Source organism: Petaurus breviceps, unplaced genomic scaffold (genome assembly GCF_028583685.1).
Source record: "Petaurus breviceps papuanus isolate PSGF00001 unplaced genomic scaffold, PetGlider_PUasm1.0 183, whole genome shotgun sequence".
NCBI classification, from domain to species: domain Eukaryota; kingdom Metazoa; phylum Chordata; class Mammalia; order Diprotodontia; family Petauridae; genus Petaurus; species Petaurus breviceps.
The window spans coordinates 10,028,228-10,042,229 of record NW_027185791.1 but is presented as its reverse complement, the minus strand read 5'-3'; the positions used below and the strand labels follow the sequence as shown (position 1 = coordinate 10,042,229).

The following is a 14,002-nucleotide window of genomic DNA, read 5'->3' as shown; positions in this document are numbered from 1 at the left end:
ATTTCAGGATCTTACATTTGTATAGGGGTAAATAATTTCTGTTTTAGAGACCAGTTTTACTGCAACAGTAAGAAAAACAATTATTCTTTGGAAAATCCTTTGGTGGCAGAGAAGAAAAATTCCACCGCCAAACATACTTTGTGGTTCTGTCTGTAGGCCCTGTGTGATTCAGCTGATTACAAGAGAAACCTGTGATTCAATTCAACCTTTCAGAGAATGCATTCCAGCTTGCATGATCTCATCAACCAGGATAATACAGGTGGCAATCTCAGTGCAGGAGTGAAGCAGTTGTTTCTTGACATAATAGTTATCCCAGATGACAGCTTTGGGCACAATAAGCAGCTCACCTGTCTTTAAATCAACACAAACAATTGTCCTGTTTCTGAATGTTCATACTGTATTTTAACTAGTGTTTTCTGAAGGTCAAAACCAGAGGTCTGAGCAAGATCTTTGGGAATAATGAGCAATGCATTAGCAAAAACTTGGACTCCAAGATGGTCCCTTCCCAGCTTCAGCTATGGCTACTTCTACTGTGCCAGGACCAGGAACCACACAGCCGTCTTCAATAGTGTTCTTGACAGTTCACAGACCATATCCTACCACATCCTTGATCTAATTGTGTGCTTGTTTGGCCCTTTAATCAACAATGTGACAGAGCAAGGGTTGCCACATTTCTCAATAAAGGTGAATTTCTCTTATCCCAGTGTATATTCATAGACAAGACCTGCATGGCCCAAACAGTCAGAATTTAAGTCATCTAGATAATTTATAGCCATCCCACCACATGAAAGAGTCAACCTCTACATATTATTTTTGCTCCGAAGAGGGATACTATACCTTCTTTTGACAGAGCATCTAAAGAAAATGGGTCATTTCCCTTTTGATTAATAACAACAAATTCTTTATATGAATCATCACACACTTTTCTTTTTCAGTTCTACTATTTTCTTTAGTCTATCTTCAATTAATTTCCTTTCTGCTCTTACTACTTTCTCTCTTTCTTCTGCATTTTTATTTAAAAAATCCAGAATTCACTTCTGTTTTTTTTCATATTCTAATGATACATTGTAAGTAATATTATAAGCATCTTCTACTCTTTTCTTCATATCAGGATGTTGGACACCATGCTTCAAAACCAGTCCTTTAATTAACGTTGTGTCAGTATCTGATTTATGCTTCATCTCCATTATCTCTACCATGAAAAGATCAACAGGTTCACCTGTTTTTCTGATGGACAAAACTGAGTCTATCACAGCCTCTGTCAGCACATTGGCCAGGTCAGCATTGACTTTGGTGCTCAGGGATGTTCGGGTCACATCGATGAGGATTTCTCTATTTCTTTCCTTATTTTTATTTGATCTAAGACTTCAAGGGACTTTCTCTTGGCAGTTTCAAACCCTTCTTGTATGATTTGAGGGTAATCACCTTCAGAGATGTAGAGATTGACCTGCTTCTGCAGCTCACCAAAGATGAGAACACATGAAATAATGCCATCACCAGTAATGTTATCCTGGGCTGTCATTACTGTTCTATGAAGGAGTCTTTGGGGTGCTGAATTTGCTTCTCATGCAGGAGCACATTGCCATTCTTGGTGAGCTCAATGTCTCCTGCCCTGGAAATGAGCATCTTCATGGTGCCCTTGGGTCCCAAGTTGGTCGGCATCATATCTTGCAATACTTGGGATGCACTGATGTTCATGGCCAGCACCAGTTGTGCCCCAGGCCACCTTGGCTTTGGGGCTCAGCACTTTCACTGCTGACAGGACTGTAGAACAGCAGCAGTGGCCTTGATAATTACTTTAAAGGTGATATTTAGGATCTTTTTTTGATCATGACTTTCAGGCAGTCCAGTAATTTTAAAATTATCTCTCCTTGACCTATTTTCCAGTTCAATGGTTTTCCAATTAGTTATTTCACATTGCCTTCTATTTTTTTTCATTCATTTGAATCTGTTTTATAGTATCTTGATTTCTCATAAAGTCATTAGCTTCCATTTGCTCCAATCTCATTTTGAAGGAATTATCTTCTTCAGTGACATTTTGAAATTCCTTTTCCATCTGGACAATTCTGCTTTTGATGACATTTTTCTCCTTCTTGGCTTTTTGAATCTCTTTTGCCATTTGATTTAGACTATTTTTAAGGTGTTATTTGCTTCAGTATTTTGGGCAGTCTCCTTTAGCAGGCTGTTGGCTCTTTTTTCATGATTTTCTTGCACCATTCTCATTTTTCTTCTCAATTTTTCTTCTGCTTCTGTTAGTGGATTTTCAAAACACTTCTTGAGTTCCTTCATGGCCTGTGACCAGTTTATATTTTTCTTGGAGATTTTTGATGCAGGAGTTTTGATTTTGTTGTCTTCTGTTTTGATCATCTTTGTCATCAAAAAAACAATTCTATAGCTTCATTTTGCTTCCTCTGTTTGCTCATCTTACCATTAAATTATTTAAATTTTTAGTTCTTTGCCACAGTAGATCTCTGCTTCTAACATGGAGAGTACTGTGTCCCAAATTTCTGGGGTTTTGCACAACTGTTATCAGAGGTTCTTCTAGGCACCTGCCTCGGAACTGTAAGAATAACTGCCTCTTCACAGCCTCAACTATCTCTGCCATGCTAGCCCTCCTCACCCCAGGACCACCACGAAGACTGTGACCCAGAGCCAAGCAGGGCAAAGCAAGAGAATCCTGCCTCAGCATCAGCAAAGAGGGCCCTACAATTCCTCTCTGGACAGTCACTTGGTCCCCCCATGATCTGTGTGTCTGGAGCTCAGGAGGCAGACACTGAGGAAGCAGCTTCATCTGCTGCTGCATCTGCTACCACCTCTGCTGCACTGGGATAGGAGCCAGACCATTCTCTTCTCTCACCCAGGATCAAAGAGTTTCCCCACTGACCTTTTATTTCCTCTTTGTCAATTATGGGTTCAGAAGTCTGGAAACCACCATAGCTGCTAGCAATTCAATTCTGTAAAGTCTGCTTTGACCATTCTGTGCCACAAGTCTGTGCCAGAACATCTCACATGGGAATGTGCTCTGCTCCTAGCCAGGTGAGAGACTTGTTTCTCTCTGTCACTTTGTGGGTTCTGTAGCACTAAAATTTATCTAGTCATTTTTTTCCAGGTATTTGAGGTACTTGGAGCACAAACTCAAGCAACTTCCTGCTTTTACTCTGCCATCTTGGCTCCTATTGTAATTTATTAAAAAAAAAAGAAATTAGCACTTCTATAATGAATAATGATTTAGGATCTTTTTTTATTAGACTATAAATAGTTTAATTTCTTCCTCCAAAAACTACCTGCTCATGTCTTTTGACCATTTATCAACTAGGGAATAACTTGTTTTCTATAAATTTGACTCAGCTCTGTCTATATTTTAGAAATCAGTCCTTTATCAGGGACACTAGTCATATATATATATATATATATATATATATAATTTCCCAGCTTTCTGCTTCTCTTTTAATCTTGGTTGCATTGCTTTAGTTTGTATAAAAATCTTTTTATTTTAAGGTAATGAAAATTATCTGTTTTTCATTTCAAAATGTTCACTATCTCTTGTTTGTTCATAAATTATTCCCTTCTCCATAACGCTAACAGGTAAAGTATTCCTTGCTCTCCAAGTTTGCTTCTACTATTAGTTTTTATACCTAAATTATGTACCAATTTTTACTTTGTCTTGGTATATGGTTTAAGACCTTGAAGATCTGGAGTTTTCAGGTTTATCAAATAGTAGATTACTTTAGGAGTCATTGACTACTATGTCTTATGTAACTAAGTTGCTCCTCCACTCTTATGTCTTAGCCAGTAACAAGAAATTTTGATGATTGCTGCTTTATTAAAAAAAAAAATTAAGATCTGGTGTGTGTAGACCACCTTGCCTTGCACTTCTTTATTTTTTTAATTCCATTGGTATTCAGGAATTTATTGTCTCTTGAGAATCTCATTGTTTTTAAGTGCCACAGGAATAGTTGAGACAAACATAAGGCCTATATGTGGTTGTGCTCTTACTTTGTTCTTATTTGTTTTAGAAGGTGGAAAAGAACAGCGCAAAAGAATATATTAAAGAAGTAACGAAGAATAATAGGAAGAAACTTACTATTTTGTCCATCTGGAGTTCATGACGAGAAGAACATACAAGTCTGAATGAAAAGGTGGGAACAATAGAAATGTATAAACTTCACTGTTTTCTGATCCTCAATATAGAATAATTGATGAAATGCATTAAACTGTCCACAGGATATCAGGGTAGTTAGAAATGATCTTAAGCTCAGAAAGCCTAAATGTCAAAGGCTCACTCATAGTTTCTGTTTGCTTGAAGACTTTTTCTTTATTTTCAAATTTAATTTAATTTTAAATTTATGGAATAAAATAAACATTTCCATAAAGTAATATAATGAAGAAAGATAATTGCACATAAAACTGAAAATCTGTCAGGTACAATTTGCTATTTCTTTTAAATATATAATGAAGGGGTGGCTAGGTAGTGCAGTGAACAGAGCACCGGCCCTGGAGTAAGGAAGACCTGAGTTCAAATCTGGCCTCAGACCCTTAACACAAAAACTAGCCATGTGACCTCGGGCAAGTCACTTAACACCAATTGCCCTCCAAAAAAGCAAAAAAAAAAAAAAAGAATTGGGGGTGGCCAGGTAGCACAGCGAGTAAGAGCACTGGCTCCAATGTCAGGATGACCTGGAGATCGAATCCCAGGTTCAGACACTTAGCACCCACCCAGAAACACCTGGTCGTGTAACCTTGAGCAAGTTACTTAACCCTGATTCCTTAAAAATAAATAAATAAATGAATAAATGGATAAATAAATAAAATGAAGTTGCCATGTAAAATTTTTTTCCTTTTACTTTTTTTCTTACCTCCCCTTCCCACACTGCCCTAGAGATGGCTATCATTAAACAAAAATAGGTATATATGGAAAATTATTCTATATATACTTACATTTGTCAGGTTTTTTTGGATAGATATGGTGTATTTCTTTATATTTCCTTTATTTTTAATTTGTGTATATACAATCATCAAAATGATATAGTCACTCAAAGTCATTCTTAAAACAATATTAATTACTGTATACAATGTTTTCGTTTCTTTCCACTTTACCATTCTGTGCTATTTCATGAAACTCTTCCCGTACCTTTCTAAGATCATATTTGTAGTTTACATCTATTTATCCTTGGCTCCTGATGCATACACTGCAACCAGATGATCTGGGAAACACAGCTAATCCTTGCTAGGGAACACCACTAAGATAGAGGTGGATTCAGATAATACCTTCTGATCCCTTGAGGCTCATAAGGCCTTCCTCATTGAAAAAGTATGCCTGTGTGGATAAAAGACCTGGTTAAGACTGAAATTGAGCATTCTTCCCTTCTCCCTTACCTCAAATTTTTCCTTTTTAAAATATTCAGATTAATCTTTAAAAAATAAAATTTTCGAGTAGCCTGCCATTGTAATTATTTCAGTGCTTTTATATAGGATACAGAAGATATTATAAAATCCTCCAGTCAATTGGAACAGATCTCTTATGTGGCATTTTTTTATTTTACCAAAAGACCTTCAAAGATTTTTTTTCTAATTTTATATATTAAAAATATCTTAATCATTGAATTTTAAATATGAATGAAAATCTATACATCATATTAAATGCTCTAAAATTACTCTTATGATATACTAATAATATGAATGATTATTATATTTAGTAAACTTAAATATATATATATTTGATTTAGAGAGTCAAGTGACAAGGAAAATACAAAGAGACAACTGCAACTCAGCAGGAAGGAGAAAAAAAGTGACTAATTTTAGCTAAAAACATAATTGGTTTTCTGCTTGTGGAATAGCTTCTTTTTGCTCTCCCAAATGTCAAATAGGTGTTAAGTAGCAGGTAAAGGTTGCTAATATTAAATAAAAAAGCATTGACCTGTCCTCACAAAGGATAGTTCTCTTTAAAGCATTTAATCAGAGAATTCATAACTCCTAAGCATATCATGAAAAGAAATTACTATCTTCAGCTCTTTGCTTGAAAAGAAACTCCAGCTACCTTTTAATTATGTTTAGTTTTGCATATGACTTTTTGAAATGATGAGCATTTTTGCCTAATAAATTATTAGCATTATACATATTGAAAGGAAATAATGGATCATTCAATAAAAATTCCTAAATGGGACCTTTTAAATTATTCTTAACAATGGGGTTGTTCCCATGGATTGTGGATGCCAGATTAGTTTTTATTGCATTTTAAGAAGGATATCTGTGACTCTTCTCATAGGATTATGATTAGATTTGGAGAGGGGTTCATTAGTTGAAAGCCCTTTGAAGTCCTAAATACAAAATTGCTTCCCCCATGTGTGTACTCCTAACAGGTGAGAACCTTACAGGCTAAAATACAAAAAACAAAGGTTCTTCATCTTATAATTTCCTAAAACTTGAGCAGGCCTACTATGTTGATTTTCAGGGCAAAAGATAAGTTCTTCTGATTTATTAACACTTTTTTGGTAGGGAAAAGGAAATCTTCTTAAAACTAAGCTGGGTGCATATTTAATCCCCTAAATATGGGTTTCATTAAAGTAGTTTTTTGTGGATTTGTAATTCTACTTGAAGGTTCAAAATAATTGGCATAGATGAATAAATTAAAATATGAATTCAGATAATTAAATTCAGTTAATTGAGGTCAGTCTTCTTGAAAGCAGAATAGCAATATTAAAGTTTCTTACAATACTTTGAGCAAATTTGCATAGAGATTTAAAAATTATATGTCCTTAATGAATTCCGATTGTGCATGTACATCTTTTTAATAGGGAGATGTTGATTTCTGTCTCTCTATCTCTCTCTGTCTCTGTCTCTCTCTCTGTCTCTGTCTCTCTCTGTCTCTGTCTCTCTATCTCTGTCTCTCTCTCTCTGTCTCTCTGTCTCTGTCTCTCTGTCTCTCTCTCTTCCCATATAAAGCTCATTCTGAAATTATAATAAATTTGATTTTAGGCCCAACCTCTGACATAATATTTGTGTGATCCTGGGTACAAGTTGTGTCCAGAGTGTCCCAAATGAGTGTCACAGTGGCTTTTTTCCAAGGTAGTCAACATCCAATATGATTATTGGATATAGGGCCATATTGATCTTATCTGACAGAAATTATGTAAAATGCTAAATATTATTAGGAACCCATGCAAAAATAAAGAAACAAAGTTCTTGAAAAGGCACTATTTCAAAACATACTGTATTCATTTGTCACAGATGCCAAGGCAGTTGTATTCCTGTATAATGACTAAGTTTTGTGACTTCATAATACAGACTTCTCACTTAAGAAAATGCAATATAGAAATTAATCAGTGTGTGTGGGTGTCATTTACCCTTTAGTACAATTCATCTACCACAATTAAAGGATAAATCAGAACACCAAAGTGCTATAAGGCTTCCAGGTGGCATCTTAATCAATTTTAAGAAAATAGACTGAGGTTTTCTCTTGTTTCATAAAAGCAATTGGTTCACTATTTTTAAATATTTCAATCTGGAATATATAGCTGGATGTAGGTCAGAGTAAGTTGAATTTCCATATTTAATACAGAAGAAAACATTTAAATAAAAATGTCCTTTTAGCAGTAATTCAAAGAATAAGATAATTATATCTGGTTTTGTTGTTTTGTTTTGTTTTTGCTTTTTTGGAGGGGGGAAGGCAGGGCAGTTGGGGTTAAGTGACTTGTCCAAGGTCACACAGTCTTAAGTGTCTGAGGGCAGATTTGCGCTCAGGTCCTCCTGACTCCAGGACCACTACTCTATTCACTGTGCCACCTAGCCGACCCAATAATTTTATCTTAATGTATTATATGAAGGAGAGGAGAATAAACATTTATATTTTTCCTACTATGTGCCAGGCATTGTGTGAAGCACTTTTAGAAAACCAGCCAAATAAATATTATCTTATTTTATCCTGAAAAACCCTGAGGGCTAGGTGATCTTTTTACCCCTGTTTTTAGCTAAGGACAATGAGATTAAGTAAGTTTCCTAGCATCATACACTGTCTGAGGCTAGATCTGGACTCAGATATTGCTACCTCCAGGGCCAGCATGATATCAAATGAGATGCCAACTACCTCTGGCATTATATTATTAATGTATTGACATTTCACTAACAAAGAATGAGTGACAGTAGAAGCTCTTTTTTTATTTTTTTTTGCAGTAAATGAGAGTCTTATATCGGTTTGCCTTCTTACTTTTAACTTGATATTTGTGCACAGCCTGACGTATGTGTTCAGCTAAGTTGAAGTGTGAAGAAGACACAGATAATGGATTCATTATAGGGAGACTGGAAGGACCTGGATTCTAATCTTCTCTGCCATTAATTAGCTATGTGGCATTGAGCAAGTAATTTAACTTTTCTGTGTCTTAGTTTTATACAATGTCATAGTTGTAAGGTATCCCAGAAGCCAACTTGTACCTGAACAAGATTCACTACCACAGTATAGACACCAAGTGAGGTCTTTATGCCCTTTATTTCCCAAAGCAACTCATCCCAATTAGGGAAATTTCAATGACTCTTTTGCTGACCTGTAAGACAAAATAACCAACCCTCTATCTATCATCTAAAGTTATTCAGATTCTAGTCAAAGAAGGCTACTTGCTGTTCACTAATAAAACATTCAATCACCTTCCTCTCTACCTTCATATGTCAAGCTTAAATTGTTCTTTTTGTTGCTTCCATCCATAATTTCTGGCTGTGTTTCTGGGCAAACTGGAATATCCTCCATATGGTCGTCCTTAAAATACTAGAAGACAGCTATAAGCACTTTTCTTATTCCCCTATTTTCTCCAAGTTAAACATCCCCAGTTCCAACAGTTTATCAGTGATAAAGATTCTAAGCACTTCATCATACTTATTACTTTCCTATAGATGCATCCAGCTTAATTATGTCCATTCTAACTTATGACCATATGTGGTTTAAGCTGAACAGAGCATATGAGAACTATCACCTCTCAGACACTTACTAGTAGTGTGAACCTGAGCAAGTCACTTAAACTTGTTTGCCTCAGTTCTTCATATGTAAAATGAATTTAAAAAGGAAATGGTAAACCACTCCAGTATGTTTGCCAAGCAACTCTAATTGAGATAACAAAAAGTCAGACACAACTGAAACTGCTCAAGAACAAAAAAAAAATTCTGAAATTTATGTTCTATAAAGGTATCTCAGTAGTTGGAGGACTTCAATAAGAAACTATCAACTTCTGTTGCATGGTTTATTTTTAGGACATATATACACCCACATATTTTACACTTTTTTTCTACTGAATGTCAAAAATTTGCTATTTATTTTTTCATATCTATGACTAGCCACAAACCCATTTTCCCTCCCTTACTCCATCCTCTTAGTCCATCTTTTAACAAATATGTGTGGTTAACTATACTCGGGTTATATGTGAGAATACAGGCCTTATTTTGTACCTCCAATCCATTCTACTCTGTCAAGAGAATGAGGGATGTGCTGGAAACAGCTTAAACCAAATATAAAAGATGATTGTAAAATTTTCAGTGAGATCATTTAAAATTTCAAATAGGCAAATTCTAATAATCAAGAATTGATTTATTATAGAAGGAAAAGCAATTATTTGGGTTTTTTTTTCTATTTTAACTTCTCCCTCTGACTTTAATAGGTGTAGGTGGTTTTATTTAATAACATCATAATATGTGGTCTATACTTTTTGTTTGTTTTAGTCATGATTATAAGAGATTCCTATAATTCTTATATTATCTCTTCTTGTCCTATTCTCTAAGTCAATTGTTTATGCTAGTAGATATCTAAAGTTTTCTTCTAATTTTTCAGTCTTTTTACTTTTTTGCATACTTTATGTAGCCTCAAGGAGACACAGGGTTCTCATTGTTCTGTAAAATCCCCCCCACACACACCCCAACCCATGTTTTCACATTACTCATGTTGTAAAGAAGTATAACCAATGAGATGAACTATGAGAAAGAAGAAACAAAACAAAACCAAAAAGGGTTAGAGAGCAAATTGTATGCTTCAATCTGAATTCAGATATTGTAATCCTTTCTGGATGTGAATAACATTTTCCATCATGAGCCTTTTGAAGTTGTCTTAGAACCTTGCATTGCTAAGAAGAACCAAGTCTTCAAAGTTAGTCATCATACCATGTGGTTGCAAATGTGTACGATATTTTTTTTCTTCCCTGCACTCAGCCTCAGTTCATATAAGCCTTTCCAGGTTTTCCTGAATTCTGTTTGCTCACAATTTCTTATAGCACAAGAGCATTCAAATACGTTCATATACCACAACTTGTTCAGCCATTCCCCAAATGATGGGCATCCCCTCAATTTCCAATACTCTGCTATCATTGTATACCATTTTTAAAGGTGACAACTTCTTGGGTATCATTGTTTAGTTTTTGCTCTAAGATGTTTATTATCTTTCAAGCACTTTCCTCTCTCATTTCAGTTCATTCTTTGTTTCTTCCAGTCAGTCTTGGATTAGCTGCAGTCAGTTCATCCAATTATATGTTGGAATTATTTTAACCCCCAGTATTTCTTCAGTGTGGAAGGAATTTTTTTCTGTTTGCTCATATTTATAGATATAATTGTTGGATTGAGACTTTGTGCTAAGGCCAGTATCTGTTCCCTGTTGTAGTATTAAATGAAGTAGCTAGGTCTAGGTCCTACCTCTTGCTTCAGTCCTTGAGTGAGATGTTGCTTTACCTGGGTTGAGTGCTCATCAATGTTGAAAAATTGACTCTCTTTTTTCAAAAACTGTACACAACATACTTTTTAAAATTTTAGCCTCCATTATAATACTTTCTCAATCATGTACTCAAATTTAGAAAATCAGCAATGTGATAAACTAAGTCTTCATTTGTAAAATTTGCCAACTTCTGATGTATAAGTGATCATACTATACATTTATCATTCCAAACTTGAGAATTGGTTTTTATTTTTTTTTTGTTTTGGGTATTTTTTTTTGCTTTGTGAAGTGGGGAGGGGGCAGGGCAACTGTGGTTAAGTGACTTGCCCAAGGTCACACAGCTAGTAAGTGTTAAGAGTCTGAGGCCGGAATTGAAAAAAAGAAATTGGTTTAATCTGGGAAGAGTAACACATTTTTTTTTCTTTTGGGAAGGGAAATTGGGGTTAAGTGACTTGCTAAAGGTCACAGGGCTAGTAAGTGTTAAGTATCTAAATCCAGATTTGAACTCAGGTTCTCCTCACTCCAGGGACAATGCTCTATTCACTGTGCCACCTAGCCACCCATCAAAAATTATTTTTAGCTGTCTATACTCCACTACTGGATAGATCTCTTCCCTTGCTGTCCACTCCAGCAGTCACTGCCTTGCCTCAGTCTTTAATGAAATCACTTTGTTTTGTATAGCCATACAACACTGTATTACCTGGGTAAGGTTATGTCCTATGTCCTGCCTGTGTTCAGGCCCTGAGCTTCCCCATAGCTATGGAGTAGCATTTCTATCGTTGTCACACTGGCTTTGCCTATTTCATTGGGAAGTTAACTATAGGAGGCCTATGACCTGAGGCCCTGGATCTTAAAATTGTCCTTCCTGAGATGGTAGATGGCACTGGCTTTAGGTCATTCTCCTATGGTCAATCTATTTTATTGAATAGTATGGGGTGACTGGGTGTCAATGCTACTTGGACATTTAACTAATAACTAAAATAATGAATAGCTGTTCAACTCTTATTTTTTTCCTTTTTATTTTCTCTGCCATAGAGGATATACTTTGTATTAGAAAGGAGAAAAAAATAGAGACTTAAAAACCACAATAAGAAAAATGTGATCACAAAGATTCAATTTTGGTTCACTTTTGAGACTTGTCAAATTATACTTTCTTCTGTTGACTGGGTGGGTGTCAGGGTTTCCTAGAAGGCCACAGGAAGGCTATAAATATGCTGTATCTAAATTTTAGCAAAGTATTTAACATGGTCACTCACAGTGTTCTTTTTTTTTCCTCTTAAGAGAGATATGCAGTTGGGGAATTAATGAACAAGTGGAGGTATATGAATGTCATAAAATACTATTGCTCCATAAAAAATGATGAGCAGTCAGAATTCAGTAAAACCTGGAAAGACTCACATGAACTGATTCTGAGTGAAGTGAGCACAACTAGATAAATATTGTATACAGTAACAGCAACATTATTTGATGACTAACTGTGATAGACTTAGCTCTTGTCAGCAACGCAAGAATCTAAGATAACTCCAAGACTCATGATGGAAAATGCTATCCATGCATAGAAAAGGAACTATAGACTCTGAATGCAGATTGAAGTATACCATACACTCTCTCTCTGTCTCTCTGTCTCTCTCTGTCTCTCTCTGTCTCTCTGTCTCTGTCTCTCTCTGTCTCTGTCTCTGTCTCTCTGTCTCTGTCTCTCTCTCCATTTCTTCTTTCTTGAGTTTCCTCCCATTGATTCTAATTTTTCTTTATAACAACTAATGTAAAAATGTGTTTAATATGAATGTACATGTAGAGCCTATATCAGATTGCATACTGTCTTGATGAGGGAAGAGGGGAGTGGGGGAGAAAATTTAGAATCCAAAATCTTATGGAAGTGAATGGTGAAAACTAAAAATTCAATTAATTAATTAAGTAATTAAATTTAAAAAATTGATGCTCTTCTGGAAGCAAAGATAGCAGATTAAGTGGAAAATTACCATAACTCTCCCATAATCACCTCCAAAAACTCCCAGAAAATAATTTTCCAAAACAAATCCTGGAACAGGAGAATCAGCAAAATGATAGGGTGAAATCATCCTTTAAACCAAGAAGCTTGGAAAATTGGTCAGAAAGGTCTATCTCCCTTAGGGAGAAGGGGAATATAATCTAGTACAGAAAGTATCCAAGCAAGTCCCACCTCAGCAAACCAGGGGGAGATCCTGATGCCCAGTGTGCTGAAATACTCTGCTTCAAGTGTGTATCTTGTCATCATCCAGGGAGGTAATTCCTAGAAGAGGACACTCATCTTCCAAAACTGGCAAGACACATAAGCATCCACAGAATAAGCAAATCCTCCCAGCTGAAATAACGAGGGAAGAAGTCACATATTCTAGGCGAGTCAAACTTGACCTCCATTACCCCTCAGATCCCAAAGGGGGCAGTCCAAAATCATGAACTCAGGAGCCTAGAAACAGCAATACCTCCTGTCTAGTGAACCCCTGCTACCACCAGGGAAGTAACACTTGGGGAGATGCAGCTTTGCAACTGCTCCTATAGGCGCTATATAACTAACTACTGATGACTGAGAAGGAAAAAAAAAACCACCCCCCCAGCAAAAACAATGTTATTTTTTTTTCTGCCAAAGGCCTTAGTAATGTCAAATGGATTAACCTCAGGAACTGATATGACTTTATGAGTGGACATGATTTTAAGGAAGAAGTATTAAAATTTGCTTTGCTGCTGAACTCGAAGGATCATGGGATTTTTCTTCAGCATTGCAGCTGAAACCTTCCATATGTGTTATTTCTCCCAGCAGAATGTGAGTTCCTTGTGGGCAGGAACTGTCTTACTTTTTTGTTTGTATCTCCTACACTGAGAACAGTGCTTTGCAGATAGTAATTATTTCATAAATTCCTTCCTTCCTCCCTTCCTTCCTTCCTTCCTCCCTCCCTCCCTTCCTCCCTTCCTTCCTTCCTTCCTTCCTTCCATGAAGTAATCCAATAGACTTAATAAATGTCTGTTACTGAATTAACTGAGCACAGTGGTCCCTCATTAAGAATATCCATTTTTCTGTTTCTAAATTATGTCAAAATAATTATTTCAAAGTAGAAATGTGATTTAGTAAATCTTTTTTGTTAAATGACAGTAAAAAGTTAGATTTTGTTTGTCTTGCTAATTTTTAAAATTGAATTTACTGGATGTTTTAGTTTGCTGTAGGCACAGCCAAAGCGTATGGTAATTAAGAAACTGATTTTGGATGGTGATTCAAAACACACACCAACTTTGCCATATGCTTACTATACTGTCTACTTGTTTCTCAGGAACTTTATCTTCAGGCAACAA

General features: G+C 35.8%; 1 pseudogene; it reads right to left on the bottom strand.

Moving 5' to 3' along the window:
• Positions 1 to 201: 201 nt before the first annotated feature.
• LOC138160921 (T-complex protein 1 subunit zeta-like) lies at positions 202 to 2,605 on the bottom strand (annotated as a pseudogene).
• Between the last annotated feature and the right edge of the window lie 11,397 nt (positions 2,606 to 14,002).